This window comes from Pelodiscus sinensis, unplaced genomic scaffold (assembly GCF_049634645.1).
Source record: "Pelodiscus sinensis isolate JC-2024 unplaced genomic scaffold, ASM4963464v1 ctg135, whole genome shotgun sequence".
Lineage (NCBI taxonomy): Eukaryota > Metazoa > Chordata > Testudines > Trionychidae > Pelodiscus > Pelodiscus sinensis.
In genome coordinates this window covers 213,347-225,664 of record NW_027465998.1, presented here as the reverse complement: position 1 = coordinate 225,664, position 12,318 = coordinate 213,347, and the positions used below count along the sequence as shown (strand labels likewise).

The 12,318-nt window shown below is 51.1% G+C and overlaps 1 protein-coding gene across 7 annotated transcripts in view; it reads left to right on the top strand.

Annotated features, from left to right (window-relative positions):
* LOC102458573 (inactive serine/threonine-protein kinase TEX14-like) overlaps nucleotides 1-12,318 on the top strand; it is a 41,333-nt gene that overhangs the window by 5,529 nt on the left and 23,486 nt on the right. The gene's annotated exons all lie outside the window — the stretch shown is intronic.

Sequence of the window (12,318 nt, the reverse complement as noted above, 5' to 3'; positions counted from 1 at the left end):
GAGGGATTCTGCTGGGAACCTGCAGATTAGCAGGTACCCCATGGCTGTTTGCCTAAAAAGAACATGGGCAAGTTACTTAATCATGTGATCAGCTCCATTTTGGGAGGCACCAGTGCACAGGAAGACAATGGATTTTGCTCCTCATGGGCAAGGGGATAAAAGGATCCTGAGGGTGCCTCCGTGTATGTCTGCACTCCTGCCCATACCTTCCTTAGCAAAGGTGCTTCTGACAGAGAGCTGGGAAGGATCTCTTGACCCTTAGTGGCATAGGATGTGTCAAGGCTTTTTCCCCACTCTGGCATGATAAATGCAGAAGTGGGAGTCTGCAAAAGTACCCCAAACCTTTTCTTTCCAGGCTTTGATATAAAATTTTCCCCAAAAATCTTAAAAACCTAGATTTTTGGGGATAAAAATACACTGCCAGCACCCTAGTAATGATAAGAAAACCAGGGAGAGACCACTTGGAAAATCTCAGCCCCTAAAGTAAAACCAGGACACACAAATTAACCAATACCAGGTTAATAAAAAGAAAAGAGAAAGAACTTTTATTATCTAAGCCTAATGACTAGATGGAAAAGTCACCAATTAATATACTCATGGGGGGACCCCCATGAGCCAAGAGCTTAGTTACAAAGGAGAGGAAAACCCATTTTTAAATGCACAGACATCAGATTCCCAAACCAGAAAACAATAAAACCTAACGGATTTATCTTAACTTCACCCTACTTACAGATAGTGAAGAGTCTTTTCTTGGAGCGAGACATATTCTCTGTCCCCCTCAGTAGATGGAGAGAACTGCCTAGAGACAAAGGAGGGAAAACCCCCAAATTCCTTTGTCCCAGTTTGAAATTCCTACCTACTTTTCTGTTGGCTGCCAGCTACCTGGTTAGGTAAGGGACATAGTTAATCCCTAAGTCCTCAGGCTGCTGGCTAACCCTCATGGGCATGACAGGACTTACTCCGAGTCAAGAGACTTGTAAGCTGGCAGTATGTCACATCTCTAAGAGCCTGCAGCAAGAACTTGGTGATTGGTGTATGTGATGTGCTTTCAGTATCAATCTTACTCTCACACTTTCCTTTCTTTTTATCAATAAACCTTTCCATGTTAGATTCTAAAGGACGGGCCAAGCGAGCTCTTTTGGGTAAGAACAGAGGTGTAAATTGCCCTAGGACTGTGGCTGGTCCTTTGGGACTGGGAGAACCTGTTTGGGATTGGCAAGATTGGTTTTCATAACCTCTCACCTGTGTAAGGTGGGTTCTGGTTGGGGCACAGGGTGTCTGTGGGGAGATGGGTTATAATCTCTCCCCTGTGTAAGGTGGGGCTGGGTGGGGTACAGGGAATGCTGAGGTGTCTGAGGGAAGGTGGGGGATGTGTTATAACCTCTCAGCTGTGTAGGGTGGGGTTGGGTGGGGCACAGGGAGCGCTGGGGTTTGTGAGGGGAGGTGGGGGATGGGTTATAATCTCTCCCCTGTGTAAGGTGGGGCTGGGTGGGGTACAGGGAATGCTGAGGTGTCTGAGGGAAGGTGGGGAGATGGGTTATAACCTCTCCCCTGTGTAAGGTGGGGTTGGGAGGGGCACAGAGAGCTCTGGGGTGTCTGAGGCTTGTGAGGCTTCTTGCTGGCCAAGGAGGCAGCTGACATGCTCTGTGTTTGGTGCCTTTATAGAGGAGTACCCCCAGGCTTGGGCTGCAAGTAGTCCTGGTTCTAAGCAGTTCGCTGTAATATAACAGGAGGTCTGGGGGCACTGCTGAGAGGGTGAAATAAGGGCAAATTGCTTAGAACCAGGGGTACTCACAGCCCAAGCCTGGGGCTCTCCTGTACAAGGCACCAAAGCAGTCACACAGAGCACTCCAGCTGCCACTCTGGCCCGGCAAGAAGCCTCACAAGCAGTCCCCTCAGGTACCCCAGTGCTCACTGTTCCACAACCAGACCCCACATCTTTTTCTACAGGGAGTGTCCGTGTGGATGTTCTACCTTAGGTCTTGAGGCGCTGCTGTGCCACCAGTTGGAGATTTACAGTAGAATGCGCTGCAACCGTCCCTTCAGTTCCTTCTTTACCACTGTCGTTATCAGTTGGAACCGCAGTTGCTCTCACTCGTTGAGTAGTTGGACTTCTTCCCCTGTTAATGGTCAAAATGCAGGACAATGTAGCACTTTAAAGACTAACAAGATGGTTTATTAGATGATGAGCTTTCGTGGGCCAGACCCACTTCCTCAGATCAAAATTTTGATCTGAGGAAGTGGGTCTGGCCCACGAAAGCTCATCATCTAATAAACCATCTTGTTAGTCTTTAAAGTGCTACATTGTCCTGCATTTTGCTTCAACTACCCCAGACTAACACGGCTACATTTCTATCACTATTGTTAATGGTCAGTCAGTGTTACAGTTTGTTTGATAGTTAGAGTTTCTTTTTTTCTCCTCAATAAGAAAAAATATTGAGACCTTTTTTTTCCTGTTAGACTGCCATCATTTTGGCCTAACATCTCTACTCTCCCTGGGATGCAAATGCTGCCTCTCCTGCAGACTCTCTATCCCTGTCTCAGACGGTCATTCCCAGTGTGTGCGCTGTCTCAGTCAGGCACACGCTACTGCACAGTGCCAGCATTGCAGACATCTAACAGCTTGCACAAGGAAGGCACGGGCGCTTCAATTAAAACTCCTTTCATTGGAGAAAATGGTGAGACCCACTTCAGACCCGGAGCACTCCTCTTCCCCGTGCCAACCATCACCTCTGGCCATGTCTGAAAGAGCCACAGTGGCCAGCTCTACTTTAAGAGACTCTTCCTCTGATCAAATGGGGAAGAGATCTCACTCCTTGGGTAAAGGTGACTCTCCCTCAAAAAAATAGGAGCAAGTACCTAAAGTGCCCCCTACTCCAGCCCCGGTCGGGGCTCTGGACAGGGAGGCTCTGGGATGGTCCGGTACCAAGGGTCCAAGGACCTAACTAAGCTGAGCAAAGCCAAGTCAAAATCTGTTTCATCGGCACTGTTGGTGCACATATTCATACCGAGGAAAGGTAAGTCCAAGCCATCTACGGCTGTGGCACCGCCGGCACCGAGAAATCTGAAGCCCCGTACGGTACTGTCAGCACCCATGCCACCCTTGGTACCGAAGAGTCACAAGCATGTGGCACTGACACCTTCTCACTTGGTATTGTTGGCACTGCAGGTAGCAGCCATAAAGATGTGCTTAAAAGAAGCACCCGGGATCTTTTTCAGGGGGATAAGGCAACACGCCACATGTATTGAACATACATAGATCAATCAATACTTATCATATGCATATAACACATCACACTCATGCACTCTCACACACACTCAAGCACACTCCATCTTGTTACCAAAAGTTGCTCCCCCTCACTGCACTGGCCCGGTGAGTTAGATGGGGGCGGGGTGGAGCTGGGCTTCTGAGGATCCGGATCCATGCTCCCATGTTGACAAGAGGAAAACCCTGGATCCCTCTGCAAGATGCCGCCTATTTCTCCCTCTCATGCAGCCAATTAGTCATCACCTGGCCTTTCCTAATGCTGCTCCAGAGAGAGAGCTTCCAAGGGCAGACACTTGCTGCTTGACTCCCAAGGCGTCTGTCTTTTCCAGTCTTAACAAGCTCACTTTGCAGGTATTGTCTTGGGTCTGGCTCCCAGCCCCTCTCCACCCTGGCAACTGCTGCTGGAGGTGCTCCCCTTTCATTCTCCATTCACAGCTCATTCATTTCAACAAGGCAACCAAGGAAAGGGGAGAGCTCAAAAGACATTTTTTCTTACAAGATCTAGGGTATGTCTTCACTACAAAGTTAGTTCGAACTAACAGATGTTAGTTCGAACTAACTTTCATAGGCGCTACACTAGCGCTCCGTAAGTTCGAATTTAGTTCGAACTAGGTAATCCTCATTCCACGAGGATTAAGCCTAGTTCGAACTAGCTAGTTCGAATTAAGGGGTGTGTAGCCCCTTAATTTGAACTAGTGGGAGGCTAGCCCTCCCCAGGTTTCCCTGGTGGCCACTCTGGCCAACACCAGGGAAACTCTACTGCCCCCCTCCTGGCCCCGGACCCCTTAAAGGGGCACGGGCTGGCTACGGTGCCCGTGCCAGGTGCAAGCCTGCCAGCACCCAGCCAGCAGACCCTGCACCTGGCACAGATCGAGCCACCCACCCGATGCCCTCCCCCTCTTCCCGGGACCGCAAGAGGCGGGCACCCGCCTGGGCTAGTGCGGACATCGTGGACCTTGTCCACGATCTCTGCACTAGGCACAGGAAAGTGGCCGGCTTGGGCAGGAGAGCTGCCAGCCTGGCCACCCAGGAGTAGGTGTGCAAGAGAATCAAGGGGGTCCACTGAGACCCCCGACCCTGAGCTTACAATGGCCGTCCTGGGTCAGACCAAAGGTCCATCTAGCCCAGTAGTCTGTCTGCCGACAGCGGCCAACCCTAGGGACCCTGGAGGGGATGGACCGAAGACAGTGACCAAGCCATTTGTCTCGTGCCATCCCTCTCCAGCCTTCCATAAACCTTGGGCAGGGACACCACTCCTACCCCCTGGCTAATACCACTCCATGGACCCAACCTCCATGACTTGATCTCACTTCCCTTTAAACTCTGTTCCAGTTCTAGCCTTCACAGCCGCCTGCAGCAAGGAGTTCCACAGGTTGACTCTGCTTTGTGAAGAACAGCTTTCTTTACTAGTTTGAAGCCTGCTACCCATTCCTTTCCTTTGGTGTCCTCTAGTCCTTCTTTATGGGAACTAATGAAGAACTTTTCTGTATGTACCCTCTCCACCCAACTCCTGCTTTTAGAGACCTCTATCCTGTCCCCCCTCCGTCTCCTCTTTTCTAAGCTGAAAAGTCCCAGTCTCTTTAGCCTCTCTTCATATGGGACCTGTTCCCAACCCCTGATCATGTTAGTTGCCCTCCCCTCTCCCACCTCCTTTTCCCAGTCTCCCCCAGTTTTGTTCAATAAAGACAGATTCCATTTTGGAAGACATGTTATCTTTATTTTGTAATCAAGAAGAGGGGCTAGGGAAGGGTAAGTGGAAGGAGGTGAGGGAGGAATGGGGCACGAGCCCCCGATGGGGAGGACTGGGCTGGCTCTGCGGGCTTCTGGGGGTGGAAGCTCTCCTGCAGCCCCCCAATTGACCCCTCTCCCCAGATGGCAGCCTGCGGCAAGTGCAGCCGGGCTGATGGCCGAGTGCTGTGATGTGCCCAGTGTGGGCACTCGGGGCACTCCAAGCCAGGACTGCTTTGCAAGCAGGGCACCCCTGAGAACTGTCTGTCTGGGGTGGGGGTCAGGACCCTTTAAGCACAGCCCTCGGCTAGCCTGAGACAGCATCTCCACGCTCTTAAGTCCTCTTCTGATGCCCTGCCGGCACTGCTTCCGGCCGTCCTTAACCCCGCTTCAGGGTCCACTTAATGTGGACGTGCTAGTTTGAATTAGCAAAACATTAATTCGAACTAGTTTTTAGTTCTAGATGTGTTAGTTCGAATTAGCTTAGTTTGAATTAACTAATTCGAACTAAGTTCGAATTAACTTTGTAGTGTAGACGTACCCCCAGATCTCTTAATACAAAGTTCTATGAGAAATGTTCCAGAGAGTCTATAAGACACGTAACAAAGATAGATCGAAAAGGACAAGATCTTAATACAAAGTATAATATTACAGGGATTTCTCCACAATAATTCCACAGCTCCCCTTGGCAGCAGAGACACCGGTACCAGCCCCTTTCCCCACTGTGGAGTGGCTCAGGGTATCCTCGGTGCCCACAGCATTGCTGTTTGGCATCAAGAGCACACCTGCGTCGAGCAGTTTCTTACGCTCAAGCACTCCAGGCTCAGCACTGCCATTGTTGAATGATGATGAGGAGGAGCTCTTGGTCAGCACCCACTCCCCAAAGCGTTCCGTGCCTAAGCAGGCTCAGCCACAAGTACGCCTCACACTGGTGCAGCAACAACCACTGCAATGGCTATCCCGTCCTGTGCCACTTCCTCCTAACTGGCCCTACTGCGACCCATGGACATCCTATCGAGCCCAGCACCCACAACAGGTGCAACAGCTCATGCCAACTGCTCCTACTGCTATTGCTTGGCAGGTCGCTCTACCAGGAGGAAGAGGACATTGCATCCAGTGAAGAGGAGTCATCTGCTTCCTTCCGTTCTGCAACCCATGTTGCTTCGGGTGATGTCCCCGTGGGTGCTCCACGTAGGGTGTTGGGCTCGTCCCAGCGCCACAGATCGGAGCTTTTTCTAAGCGGTATCTAGTTGGGCCGCGCATGTGCAGCAGGTGTCTCGCACTGCCGGCAGTTTGACAGTTGAGCACGGCCCGACCCCCTCCTCTCAGTTCCTCTTCTACCGCCCTTGACCATAGACGGAGTCGTCCTGCCTCTTCAGGCACTTTTCTCCTCAGAGATGAAACCTTCAACCTTTTGACTTCAATTCATCTTGGATCCTTGATACTTTATTACCACTTCAAAGGCAAACCAATCAAGCCAGAACGCTCTGTTTCCTCACTACTAGCGCTTCAGTGGGTCAGCCGGCTCAAAAAACAACCAAAAAAAATAGCCCACACCTTCACAACCTGACGCCCTCAGATCAACAGGGAGTCAGCAGCTTCACTAACCTCTCCTGTCTCCAGCCCAACCGCCAGTGGCTCAACCATGCCTGCCTCACAAGGCTTTAAAAAGTGCGGTGGCTGCAGCAATCCTATCCCAGCCTGCTGTGTCAGGTGCTGGGGGGAGGCACACAGTCTGTTGTGAAACTCTGCCAGCAAGAGGGAGAGGGCAGAGAGCTCAGGCGCCTATGGCCCCTAAGGGGAGAGCTTTACAACCCCAGGCAGAGGCTGCGCGGGATCAAAGGACACAGATCCCCAGGTGCAAATCAGCCTCCTTAATGCTGATGGCACCTCAAAGGAGCAGGTTTTCCCCTGCCAGAGGCCTGCCGCTGGCTCCGACCCCAGAAGGAATGGGAGGAACGTGGCAGCCTCAGAGTCATCTGCCTCGCACCAGCCAGGCACAGGAAAGCGGCAAGATCTCTCCCTACACCGGGAGAAACTCACAGGCAGCCTCCGATGCGGAAACAGACACAGGCATGTGTGGCACCAGATGAAGCAGGGGAGCCGGCTTCAAAGCGGACCTGTGTCCGTGCCGCTGCTCAGCTCGGCGCCGGCTAGAGAAGTGGTGCCGCTTACACAGAGGGCAGGCAAACCCTCGGTGTCGCCTCTCAGCTCGGCACTGGCTAGAGAAAGAGGTGCCACCTACACAGCTGACCCGCAAAGCATTGGTGCCACGCTTAGTACACCCGCCTCTCCACTGCCATCACAGCAGGACTTGAGCCCGCAGGCTAAGTAGACCGGCTTTGAGTGGACTGCACGGGGCTTAGGGGAATTGTAATAAGCACAGATGACCCCTGTCCTCCCACCTACCTCAAGGGAACAGTCCCGGCACCATACCCGCCTTACTACCAAAGCAGGGACGGGGTGCTCAACAGAGATCTATGATAAGAGGAGTGGATTCTCCTCCCAGCAGTCATCCCTCACTTCATCTCTAAAGCAAAATGCAGGACAATGTAGCACTTTAAAGACTAACAAGATGGTTTATTAGATGATGAGCTTTCGTGGGCCAGACCCACTTCCTCAGATCAAATAGTGGAAGAAAATAGTCACAACCATATATACCAAAGGATACAATTAAAAAAAATGAACAAATATGAAAAGGACAAATCACATTTCAGAACAGGAGGGGGATGCGGGGGGGGGGGGGGAGGAAGGAAGGTAAGTGTCTGTGAATTGATGATATTAGAGGTGGGGAGAGTGGGATGTCTGTGAGCTAATGGTATTAGAGGTGATAATTGGGGAAGCTATCTTGGTACCCACCCAGAGAAATAAAAAAGCAAATTGAAAGAGCCAGACGAATACCTAGAAACCATCTACTTCAAGACAGACCCAAGAAAACCAACAATAGAACACCACTTGTCATCACCTACAGCCCCCAACTTAAACCTGTCCAACACATTATCAATAAACTACAGCCTATACTGGAACAGGATACCATACTCCAAGAGGCTCTGGGAGACAGACCCATAGTCTCGTATAGACAACCACCTAACCTCAAGATGATTCTTACCAACAACCACAGGACATACCACAGTAATACCAACCCTGGTACCTTCCCTTGCAACAAACCCTGTTGCCAGCTTTGTCCACATATTCATTCTGCTGATACCATTATTGGACCTAACCAAATGAGTTATAAGATCAAGAACACATATTCCTGCGCATCCAGAAATATAATCTATGCTATCATGTGCCGAAAGTGTCCGTCTGCTATGTACATTGGACAAACATCTCAGACACTTCGCCAAAGGATCAATGCCCACAAAACAGATATCAGACAGGATCACAAAGAAAAAACAGTTTCTTGCCATTTCAACCAGAAAGGACACTCTCTCAATGACTTAACCACCTGCATTCTGCTACAAAGACCTTTTACATCTGCACTTGAAAGGGAATCCTCTGAACTGTCATTCATGCTAAAATTCGACACTCTCCGAGAAGGAATGAACTAACACTCAAACTATCTCACCCATTACCAAGATAGCTTCCCCAATTATCACCTCTAATACCATTAGCTCACAGACATCCCACTCTCCCCACCTCTAATATCATCAATTCACAGACACTTACCTTCCTTCCTCCCCCCCCCCCCGCATCCCCCTCCTGTTCTGAAATGTGATTTGTCCTTTTCATATGTGTTCATTTTTTTAAATTGTATCCTTTGGTATATATGGTTGTGACTACTTTCTTCCACTATTTGATCTGAGGAAGTGGGTCTGGCCCACGAAAGCTCATCATCTAATAAACCATCTTGTTAGTCTTTAAAGTGCTACATTGTCCTGCATTTTGCTTCAGCTACCCCAGACTAACACGGCTACATTTCTATCACTATTCATCTCTAAAGGGCATCACTACACCCCATGATCCTATCACCCACAGTGGCACCCAAGCTGGTATTACCCACAGCTACATTACCAGCCGCAATGGGCGCCTTTGGATTGCTGGGCACCACCCAAATACCACTCTACTGCCCCATCCTCAGGAAAAAGGCAATCACCAGTTTCGCCATCCCACACTATGGTAGCCGTACCTCACTCAGAGGAGGAGGAAGGCCAATTAGCTGATGATCAGGATGACACTTGGCTGGCCCAGTCACAAGACAATCCCACTTCCCCTCCATAGGATGCCATAGTCCCGGATGATGATCACATAATAGTGGACCTGAAACAATTCCAGGACCTTTTTAAGAGGGTTGCTACATGACAAGCAATAAACATCAGGTGGTTAAGCAGAAACAGCATGATCTCCGGAAGAATATCCACCCATCATCACAGGGCAGAATTGCATTGCCTATAGGTGAAGCAATTATGGGGGTCTCTGGAGACATCTGGCAAACATTAGCATTGGCTCAACAGACCTGCAAAACAAGAAATACCTCGTCTCACCTAAATATCGAGATATCCCTTTCTCCCATCCTTGGCTAAACTCACTGGCCATCACTGCGGCAAGCCAACAGCCCTCACCTTAGATCAAATAATGACAACAAGGAGCACAAGAGGCTAGACCAATTCAGAAAGAAGGTTCACCTATCTACCACCTTGCAGCTTAGGACAGCCAATTACTCAGCACATCTGGCAAATCACAACTCTGGCAGCTACTCCAAACTAGCAGACCTGATGGAGCATCTCCCTGATATAAGAAGCCCATACTCAGGGCAGTCATACGTGAGGACCACACAACTGCCCATACAGCATTGCTGTCTGTGATTGATGTGGTGCACACAGCAGCGAGAACAATGGCTACAGCAGTGATGATGGGGGTGCCAAAAGAACTTCAGTCAAAGACAGAAGATCTCCCCTTCGATGAGCACAAACTTTTTGCCAGCAACACGGATGAAATTCAGCACAACAGCAAAAACATGCACACGGTCTTGCTTACTCTGGGAATGTACACACCACTGTACAGGTGCAGGTGCTATATCCCCTACAATAAAAGCAGGGACTCGTTCTACAACCATACTCAGTACAAACCAAATGGCTGCGTCTAGACTGGCATGATTTTATGGAAATGCTTTTAACGGAAAAGTTTTCCGTTAAAAGCATTTTCGGAAAAGAGCGTCTAGATTGGCACGGATGCTTTTCTGCAAAAGCACTTTTTGCGGAAAAGCGTCCGTGCCAATCTAGATGCGCTTTTCCGCAAAAAAGCCCCAATCGCCATTTTCGCGATCGGGGCTTTTTTGCAGAAAACAAATCTGAGCTGTCTACACTGGCCCTTTTGTGCAAAAGCTTTGCACAAAAGGGACTTTTGCCTGAACGGGAGCAGAATAGTATTTCCGCAAGAAGCACTGATTTCTTACAGTAGGAAGTCAGTGCTTTTGCGGAAATTCAAGCGGCCAGTGTAGACAGCTGGCAAGTTTTTCCGGAAAAGCGGCTGATTTTCCGGGAAAACTGGCCAGTCTAGACGCAGCCGCTGAGTACAATCACACCAGGCAGAGCACCCAGAGGAACCGCAACCAACAACCATGTCCCTCTGGTGGCGAGACCATGAAGCAGCAAATTTGAAACGTTGATCGAGGGCATGCCCAACCTCCCCAACCGTCCAGTGCAACAAGACCAGAACCATCTATTCAACCATAGATTACGCCAGTGTTTCCCAATTTTATTTGGCTGAGGAACCCTTTTCAGCTTTTCAGAATTTCAAGGAACCCCTAGGTTTGTCAAGAAAAAAAAAAAAGAAAAAGGAACGCACCAATGCATAAAAATCACATTCCTTCCCCAAGACCCCCACCCCTTTGAGGCCCCATCCTCTCTGTTCCCCTCCTCTCCATCACTTGCTATCCCCAGCCCTTATGCACTCTCACTGGGTTGAGATAGGAAGAGCAGGCTCTGGGGTGGGAATGGGGGATTTGGGTGTGGGAAGGGGTGGGAAGTGCAAGCTCTGGGAGGGAATTTGGATGCAGGAGAAGGGGATGTTGGCTCGGGGAGAGGGCTCTAGCCTGGGGAGTGTTGGGCTCAGGTGGAAGGTTGAGGTGCCGAGCAAGTCACAAGCTTGTGGATGTGAGGGTGCAGGAGTTTGGGTTGGATATGTGAGGGGCTCAGGGAAAGGAGGCTGTGAGGCTCAGGAGTCAAGGGTCACTGACCCACAGAAAAGTCAGTTGGGGCCACACAAGTGAGTTGCAAAAAACCCCCCCAAGCCTTACTAATGTGGTCCCAACTGTGCTGGTATGGGCAGGGGTCAGGGTGCTAGTGGGTACTGGGGCCAGGGTGAGGGTGCTGCTGGGTGGCAGGATGCTGGGGTCAGGGACATGGTCCTGCTGGGCACTGGGATGGGTGGCAGGGTGCTGGGACAAGGAACAGGGTGGTTCTGGATGCTGGGGTGGGTAGCAGGGTGCTGGGGCCAGGGACAAGGTTCTGGGGTGGACGGCAGGGTGCTGGAACTGGGGACAGGGTACTGCTGGAGCTGGGGACAGTGCTGGTGGGGGCAGGGGACAGGGTACTCGTGGGGGGTCTGGGCAGGGGACAGCGGCAGGTGGGACCAGTACCTGGCAATCCTGCAGCACCTCTGGGTTACGGGAAGTGTGCGACTGCACTTCCCCTCCCCAAACAGCTGGCGTGCGTGCTACCTGAGCAGCAGGGGCTCTTGCACTCCAGCAACTTCCTTCCGCGATGCTGTCCTGTGGGGGTGGGAAGTCCCAGGGCAGAGCACGCTGCCTGCACAGTCGGAGCTGCGCAGACCTGGGTCTCCTGACCTCCCCTCCTCCCCCTCGCCCTGCGCAGAAAGGTGGCAGAACTAAGTTGCCGGGTGCCACAGCCCCAGCTGTTCAGGCTGGTTCCTTTGGAGAGGGGAAGTGCTTCCCTCCCCGCTGTGGGTCATGTGGGGTCACTCCTGTCCAGCAGCCCCCTAGTGTGCTGGCCGGCCGGGAGCAACTGTTCCCCTTTGCCCCCACCTCTCTACGCGTCTGTCTGAGACAGCAATGGGCCTGGACTGCCTGTAGTCAGGAAGGCTTGTTCAGTGACTGGCTGTGCTACCTCGCACTGCTGCATGGACACTGGCTCTGAGTGGCCAATTCACACCTGAGGGATGCGTCTGGAAACCTGCAGAATGGCCAGTGCCTCATGGCTCCTGGCACGTGAGACAGAGACAGGGCGCTTGATCATGTGACCAGCTCCAGTTTGGGAGACCCCAGAGATCTAAAACTCCGTCTCCATCTTGTCTTCAATCTTGCTACTGATCCCAGATGCAGCCTTGCGAGGGACAGAGCCGCGAAGGATTGCTGACCCGTC